Source organism: Tupaia chinensis, unplaced genomic scaffold (genome assembly GCF_000334495.1).
Source record: "Tupaia chinensis unplaced genomic scaffold, TupChi_1.0 Scaffold144170_1, whole genome shotgun sequence".
NCBI lineage: Eukaryota > Metazoa > Chordata > Mammalia > Scandentia > Tupaiidae > Tupaia > Tupaia belangeri.
This window is the reverse complement of record NW_006204026.1, coordinates 15094-24305: the sequence shown is the minus strand read 5'-3', so window position 1 is coordinate 24305 and position 9212 is coordinate 15094.

Sequence of the window (9212 nt, the reverse complement as noted above, 5' to 3'; positions counted from 1 at the left end):
AGGGAAAGATTCCCCCCTTTGGATCTTTAGAAATAACTTAAGCAGAATGAGGGTCAACTCGTCTTTGAAAGTTTTGTAGAATTCAGAGATGAAGCCATCAGGGTCAGGGCTTTTCTTTGTTGGGAGGTTATTTATTACTGATTCAATCTCCTGGCTTGTTATGGGCCTATTCAGACTTTCTATATCCTCCTGGTTCAATCTTTGTAGATTATACGTGTCCAGGAATTTGTCCATCTCATCCAGATTATCTTGATTCTTGGCATACAGATGTTCATAGTATCCTCTAATAATGTTTGTATTTCTACTACGTCTGTTGTTATATTGCCTGCGTCATTGCAGATTTGATTGACCTGCTTTCTGTCTCTCTTCTTCTTAATAAGTCTCACTAGTGGTGTATCGAATTTGTTTATCCATTCAAAGAACCAGTTTTAACTTTCATTTATTTTCTGTATAGTTTGTTTATTTTCTATTTCATTTATTTCTGCTTGGGTCTTTATTATTTCCTTTCTCCTGGAGTTTTTTGGATCTTTTTGCTGTTGCCTTTCCAATTCTGTTAGTTATGATGTTAGGTGATTCATTTGCATTCTTTCCCAGTTTCTCTTATGTGCACTAATTGCTATGAACTTCCCTCTTATGACTACTTTAGCAGTGTCCTAACAAAGAGTATGGAAACTCGTGTCCTCATTGTCATTGGCTTCCATGAACCTTTTGATTTCAGTCTTTATTTCTTCGGTAGTTTTGGAGTCATTCAGGAGTAGGTTATTTACTTACTATGTATTCGAGTATTTTTGAGGATTTAAAAAAAAATTAAACTCAAGTTTAATTCCATCATGGTCAGAGAAGATGCTGGATATAGTTTCTATGCCTTTGAATCTGTAGAGGCTTGCTTTGTGCCTTATGATGTGGTCAATCTTCGAGAAGTTTCTATGTGGGGGTGAGAAAAAAGTGTATCTCATGGTTTTTGGATGGAAAATTCTATAGATGTCTGTCAAATCTATTTTGTTTGTGGTATCATTCAGATATCGGCCTGTCCAGAGGGGATAGTGCAGTGTTGATGTCTCCAACAATTAGTGTATTGCAGTCTATCTCCCCTTTTAGATGTAACAGTCTTTTCTTCACATATTTGGGTGCTCCTGTGTTAGGCGCATAGATACTTATAAGCGTTATATCTTCTTGATCTATTGACCCTTTTACTACAACATAGTGCCCTTTTTTGCCTCTTTAAACAGTTTTTGTTTTAAAGCCTACTTTGTCAGAAATTAGTACTAGAACTCCAGCTCTTTTTTGGTTCCCATTTGCATGGAAATCCTTTTTCCAACCCTTCACTTTCAGTCTATGTATGTCTTTATTCATGTAGTGGGTTTCCTGTAGGCAACAGATAGAGAGTTTCTGTTTCTTAACTCATTCAGCCAATCTGTGTCTCTTGATTAGAGAAATTTATCCATTCACATTCAATGTTATTATCAGTGTTACTGGATCTGTCCCTACGTTTAAGTTGGCCATTGTCTTAGTTGCCTTTTATTCCTTTGTTTCTGGCTGTTACTTCTTTAGTTTTCCTGGAATGGTACTTTCTTCAGGGATTCTTGAAGAGCTGGTCTGGTGTTGGCAAATTCTTTCAGGTTTTGTTTGAGAAGATTTTAATCTTTTTTTCCCATATGAAGGATAATCTTGCAGGATATAATAATCTTGGTTGAAATTGTTTCTCTCTTAATACTTTCATTAATACGTCTTCCCATTCTTTCCTTGCTTGCATTGTTTCTGATGAGAAGTCCAGTGTTAACCTGATGGGATGACCTTTGTAAGTTACTTCTCTTTTCTCTCTTGCCAGTTTTAGTATCATGTCTTTATCTGTGGTCTTGGACAGTCTGGCTAAGATGTGCCTTGGGGAAGATCTTCTGGGGTAGATTCTAACTGAGGTCCTTTGTATTTCTTGGATCTGGATATTTGAGTGCCTCTCTAGACTTGGGAAATTGTCTTCCAGGATTTCATGGAATAGATTTTCCCTGCGGCATTAGTTTCTTCATCTTCTGGGATGCCAATTATTCTGATGTTTGGGTGTCTAATGGAGTATTTCTTGTATATTATTTTTCTGGGGTTTTTGTTGTTGTTGTTGTTGTTATTTTCTCTATTTTTTTGGTGTTTTTTTCCTAGGTCAGAGGTTTTATCTTCTACATCAGAGATTTGATCTTCAGCATGGTCTAATTGACTTTCAATACTTTCAAGAGAGTTTTGGATATCCTGTATTACAGACTTCATCTCTCATAGTTCTACCTGATTCTTTCTTAGAGTGTCTATTTCTTCTTTCATATCATGGAAAGACTTCTTAATTTCCCATAGTTCGTTGTCTCTTTTCTGTTCCAACTCACAGAATTTGGTCACCATGAATGTTCAAAATTCTTTCTCTGACATTTTGGTAACGTCCTTTATTTTTACAAAAGATAGAGGTGAGTTACTCTTTTTCTTTGATGGAGACATATTTCCTGGTTTATTCAGACCTGAGGTTCTTCTACTTCTAGACATTGGACGATGTATTCACTTTTGAATACCTCTTAGGAGAATATTTCTCCAACTAGGAGTGTGTTTCCCTTTTGCTGCAAATTGATGTGTGCCTAAGTCTCTCTTCTGTTGTTTTTAGCAATGTGGTCTCAAGAGCGGTACTCTACTGAGGTGTCTGAAGAGCAGTATCTCCTTTTTCACAGGTGGTTCAGTAAAAGTAGGAATCCCAGAGAACCTTACATTATTAGGGAATTTCAGATCTCTTATTCTAGACCTGTCTAGTCTCTCTGGCAGGGTGGAAGATGAGGAGGAGAGGATGATATACAAGGAAAGAAAGGAGTGCAGAGAAGAATAAAGAAAATTTCACCAGAGGCCTGGAGATGGAACTGGAGCCTGATGCAGGGAAAGGAAGTCTGTCCCTCTCTATGCTTTTGAAAAACAAAAACAGATACATGAAAATATAAAATTCCTTCACTAATTTTTAAAAAATTTGTCAGAGGGCACGTATGTTGATTAGAGAGAGATAGAAAGAGGTGAAATGAGAAATCACTTCTGGGGGATGGCCGCATGGCAATTCCTTCTCCTCCATTCTCAGGATTTTTTGCACATACACAAAAATCATGTGACTGGCATGATTTTCAAGCTGCTGGGTCCAGGACTTGAACTATACAGTGGTACTGTGGGATCTAGCACCTTACCCACCATGTCTAAATTTAGTGATCATTTCTCCCAAAGGCCTTAGTTACTCCCTAGCACTTGACCCCATCTGCCTTCACCCATCCTGACAGGATTAGACAGTACCCCTGGAGGAACCCCTCACCACTGTCGCACTGTCAGCCCCACAAGTTTGGTTTAAGTTGAAAAGCCAAGACTTTAAGTACCACGTTGCCAAGCAGAGTGTTTAAAACAAATAAAATAATTCCCATCAAATAGAAAACAGAGCGACCTTGAATGGCTTTTTTAACCCCTCTCTGCCTCAGATTCTTCACTGATAGAATAACAAAAATGACAGCACACTTCCAGAGTGGTTCTGTGGATTAAGTGAACTGAAATACCTAATAAGCTTACAACAGACACCTGACGTATTTTAAGCCACATATTGGAACTTGTTATTTGCTTTGCAATTATATCTACCCCCTAATTAGGTTTATGTTGACCTTCAGATTTCTCCTACTTACCTGTAAGAGTCCTGAGAATCTATCTGTTCAGTGATATGTGCATATCCATTTATACAGGATGACATCTGTCATGACACCACTTACGGAATCAAGACCTCTTTCTGTCAGAAAAGACTCAAGTTTATAAGACAGTTTTAAAAAGGAGCAAGACTGAAGGGGGTGCCCGTTTCAAGAGCTGAGCATTGAGCAGTAAACCTGAAGGCCAGAGGCCTTAATCAGCATGAAGGAGGGGCTGGAGGGGCAAGTGGAGGGTTTGAACCAGGAAAATATGTAGAGCGCTGTCCTAGAGGAAGAGACCAGGGAGTAAGTGAAGCCTGCAAGGTGGCCTTGGGACTTGGATGCCCCCCAAGGACCTGGGGCTGTGCTGGCCCAGCTGAGCTCTGACCAGGGATGCACAAGCACTCCTACAGCAGGAGTTTAGCTGAGCATTGGCCATCAGCGATGACAGAAGAGGAAATCTGAGAGAGAGAGCATCGCTAGATGTAAGAGAAAGAAAAGGAAGGAGGAGGAGGGAGAGATGGAATGGGAGGGAGGAAGAAAGGAAGGGAGGAGAGAAGAGAAAGTGGCACGTGCGTTCCAAACCTTGCACACTGGGCACAGGTGACAGGCCAGCGCTCTGCACGTACCTGCTACACTGGTGAATTAGGTGACGTGTGCTTTATTTCAAATCACTAGGTTTTATATCAGAGTGGTTTACTCAAACTGCTTTGCTTATGAAACCAGAAAATCCATCACACGAAGTCTGCTTTTCACAGCACACCTTAATCCTGTTTTCTGTGCAGCTGACCTGGTCTATGTTAATGCGATTCCTTTCGATGGAACCACTGGGCTAGAAAAATACAGCACATCCTCAGGGGACACTGAGCACACTGTGGTAATGGCTTTTTAAGAGTATTTGTTTTCTACCAAGTAGAAAATGTGTTTTAAAAATGTGTGTTATAGGATACTAAAATGTTTATTTAAAATTGAACTCAATAGTTTAATATTTATCTATATGAAAGCCCTGGTGCTTCCCTAGACAACTCCTGATTTAAAAAAAAAAAAAAGTGAGGGCCAAAGTTGAATATCAGGGCCTGAAATTAAATATATATGTTGACACAAAGAATCAATTCTATTTCACAACTGCCTCCAATATAGAAACATAAATTTAAGAAAACACACATTGATAAGTTGTCATTCAATAATTCTGATTTTTATTGAACTGTTTCCTATATATTGAATTCTTTTTAAATTAAAATATGCAATAACATGGGGGCCAGCAGACGGTGCAGTGGTTATATCACTGGACTCCCACATGGCCAGCTGTGGTTTGAGTCCCAGACCCAGTGGGTACATGTGTGTGCATATCCAAGATCCTGGAAAGAGAATAGAGAAGGAATTGAGGCATGGCCAAGCCCCTGGGGGGTGGTTTCTCACTTTCCCTCTTACTGTCTCTGTCTGTCTCTGTCTCTCTCTGGTGAGCACATGTACCCGAGGCAAAATCCTCTAGAGGAAAAACACACACACACATATATTATACATATATATGTGTTCATATAACATACATCATATATGTATGGTATATATGATACATATGTAATATATTTTATGGTACATATTATATATATGATGCATGCATGTATCAAATATATATCTCTTAGGGGCCAGCAGGTGCATGGTACTTAAGGTGCTGGACTCCCCATGGTTGACCACAACTCTAGTCCCAGAACCAAAAGCTTGAAAATTACACTGGGTGTATGCATGTGTGCCCAAAATCCTGAGAGGAGAATAGAGAAGGAATTGCAGCATGGCCATCCATTTGGGGGGTTATTTTCCACATTTCTTCTCACTCTCCTCTCTCTCTCTTCCTCCTTCTCTGTCTGTCTCTGGTGAGCTCATGAGCTTTATGGCAAAAAACTAAAATAAACTTTAAAATAAATACATAAAATATATAGCCTAGATTAGAAGTAATCAGCTATGAGTTATAGATTTATCTTCAAAATAAATCAACCCAGAAGTCAATAAAAATTATTTTATAAATAAAATTTCTTTTTGGTTATTAACACAAAAAATTAACTAATAATTTCTATGGGACTATCATTAGTGAATAAAAAATATGCCATAAACCTGTGTTCTTAATGCAAAAAGAGCACCTTACACATTAGCATCTCTGAAAAGTACTTGCACATTGATGTTTATTGCGGCATTATTCACTATTGCTAAGACATGGAACTAACCCAAATGCCCCCATACAGACGAATGGGTTGAAAAACTGTGGAACATATACTCTATGGAATATTATTCGGCCATAAAAAAAAAAAGTGGAAGAATATGGAAGATTTACTGCTGAGTGAAGCAACCCAGGCTATGAAGGAGAGACATTGTACGTCCCCACTTAATATATACCGAGTGTCCACATTCTATGACCGAAACTGATTGACTAAAGGATGTACAAACACAAGAGATGGGTGTGGATGCCAGATGTGGTGTGTGTGGAGGAGTGGAACCTGGGGAAGGACATTTGGAGGAGGGATATGGAGGCAGAGAATTGACGGGACGGGGAGATGTGGTGTAATCTGTTGAAGATAGTTTGATCAACTGGACTGGGGAGAAATGTGCACATATTGAAATGTTCACTTTGTAAGCTAAATAATGTGACTGAATGTATAAAAAATTTTTTTAAAAATTTTAAAAAATGTTTAGCAGCAGCCAGCGTTTTTAAGCGTACTTCTTGTGTTAGAGAACATAGAGGCCCTGGTAGGAGAGTAAGGAGGATTATCTTGTGCAGGTTAAAATGCTGACACACTTGAAAATAGTACAAGTAGCTTCAAAAACACACAAGAGACTGAACATTAGGACAACAAAAGACCTGGAAATTTTATTACATGCCTTATATTTATTTCAGAGACTTGACATAAATATACCGCCTGTTTTTTTTATAGGTTTTTACTATAGGATGCGTGCGCTCACCAGAAAGAGAAAGATAGACAGAAAGTGAGAAATCACCCCCCAGGAGGGATGGCCACGCTGCAATCCCTTCTCCTCCATTCTCCTCTTGGGATCTTGGGCATGCACGCACATGTGCCCGGTGTGAATTTAAGCCACTGGGTCCAGGACTCGAACCGCAGTCAACTACATGGGGAGCCAGCAACATAGCCATTATGCTAACTTCTGGTCTATATAAATATACTCTTTTAAAATAATTATTTATTTAATTTTATCATCATCAATATTATTATTATTATTATTTTGCTATAGGGCATGTGTGTCTGCTGGAGAGGAAAAAAAGAGACAGAGCAAGAAAGTGGGAAATCACCCCCTAGTGGAGATGGCCACACCACAATCCCTTTTCTTCCAGTATCCTCTGGGGATCTGGGGCATGCAAGCACATGTGTCTGGCGTGAATTTTAAGCCACTGGGTCCAGGACTCAAACTGCAGCTGACTACCTGGGAGTCCAGTGGTAGAACCCTTACAGCATCTGCTGGTCCCATCATCATTATTATTTTTCATTTTCTATGGGCATGTATGCTCACCAGAGAGAGAGTGAGAAAACAAGCTGCCAGGTCTGGGACTTGAACTTCAGTCAGCCATGTGAAAGTCCAACACTTTAACACTATGCCACCTGCTGGACCCTGAAATAAATATACTTTTAAGGTCTGTTTTCTTTTTATTTACTCAATATGAAATCACTGAAATTCTGCAATGTTGATTAGAGAGATAGACAAATAGATGTGATAATGATACTTCACTTATGAAACTTTATTTAGGCTTCTGAACCTTCTAGGCCCATCTGTGCATTTCCTTGTGTCAATAGAAATAACCGGCTCGGAGGAAATAATAACGTGGGTCATGTCTAAGAGTGAGACTGAGTCACCTGACTGGGTAGACAAGCGGTATTCTCGGGTGCTGAGATACAGTGGTCCCCTTCCCGTAGTTCTGAGAGCAGGAGCGCTGCCAATCAGCATGAGTCCTTTACATTGGCCCGGCCCCGAAAGGTGGCCTCTGGAAGCAGAGGCTTATAGGTTACAGAGGAGTCTGAAATTCTTACACTAGTAATGAGTTAAAGAAAGCATAAGCCTCTGTTCCTGAAAGAAATGAGCAGAAGAACGTGCTTCAGTGTAAGAGATGAGAGGGCGTACTGAGCATCATGAAAGCGCTGTGTATAGTAGTGGGCCAGGGACAGCGGTAGCATCCCACTACCAAAGGTCTCTTGATGTCTGTGGGCCTCTGCAGCCAGAATGCTGTCCTCAATGGACAGAGACATGTGATGATGATTCTTCACTTGACCGAACTTTAGTCAGGCTTCTGAAACGTCTCCTAGGCCCATCTGTGTACTTCCTGGTAAAATCCAGTTTTAGGAAGAACTTAGTTAAGTCAAGTGCAAGAAACCCACCTTCACTGTCTGATCTGATTCCTCACCCCACCCTTCCCACCAGCCATGTCAGACCATCCTGGCCGCCTTCCGCAAGAACCCTGTTAAGTTGGTTTAGCCTCAGCCGTGGTGTTTTTTTCTTAGTAATTTTCCATCCCCTGACCCCCACCCTATTCTTTGGCTGTAAATTCCCACTTGCCATGCTATACTAGGAGTGGAGCCCAATATCTCCTCCTACTGCAGATCCTCTTGCTGTGATCCCTACAGCTATCACCACGATACTGACTGAAGTCTGCCTCACCATGCTTTCACAAGTACCATCGAATGCTTTTTCCTTAACAGTTAATAGATGATAGATAAATGGAAGTAAATAATAGAGACAGACAGATAAGTGATGATAGCTAGATAGGTCGAGGATAGATGATGATGATAGATAGATAGGTAATAGATAGGTGATCAATCAGAATCTCTCAAATGCATATAGCCAACTGCTTTGGAGACACAACACTGAAATCCTTTGGCCAAGTGCCAATGACTGAGATCTGTACCTGGTGGCCTGTGCCATTCTTCTGCCAGCAGAGTGGCCAACACACACAAACACATGGGACAAGGGCCCATCTGTTGTCCCCTTAGAAGCCTTTCAGAGCCAAGCCTCTACTTTGAGTGACTCACAGCTGAAAGAAACTTCTAGGAGCTACAAAGTCTTCTCATTAGGGTGCTGCTGCCACACTGTATTCTTCAGGGAAACCTAACTCCCTCTTTCCTGGTCTGTGGTCCCCTGCAGACACTGCTTGTGAAAGATGTGCAGCAGGGACAGCTGTCCTCATCTCTCCCATCTTCCCTGGGCCCTGTGGGTCAGAGGGATGGCTAGCTGAGGAGCATCTCTCAGCCCATGCCCAGCACATCTTCTTCAGAGACCCTGATTGGGCCTTACAGAGCTGGACATCTCTTTCTTCCAAGTAAGCATGTCAGGCCAGAGCTGTCCATCATGGCTGCCTTGGTAACCACCACCATCGGGCCTCCAGGAGGCCAGGATCTTCCTGGTTCCCCCAACCTCTGTCATACCATGCTTAGGACGTGACATTATTGATCATCAGGGAGCACTACTCAATGCAGATATTCAGGGCTGGGGAATGGATCAGCCATCATCCGGGTTAAGGGCAACACCTTGGAAGTCTGGCTTATG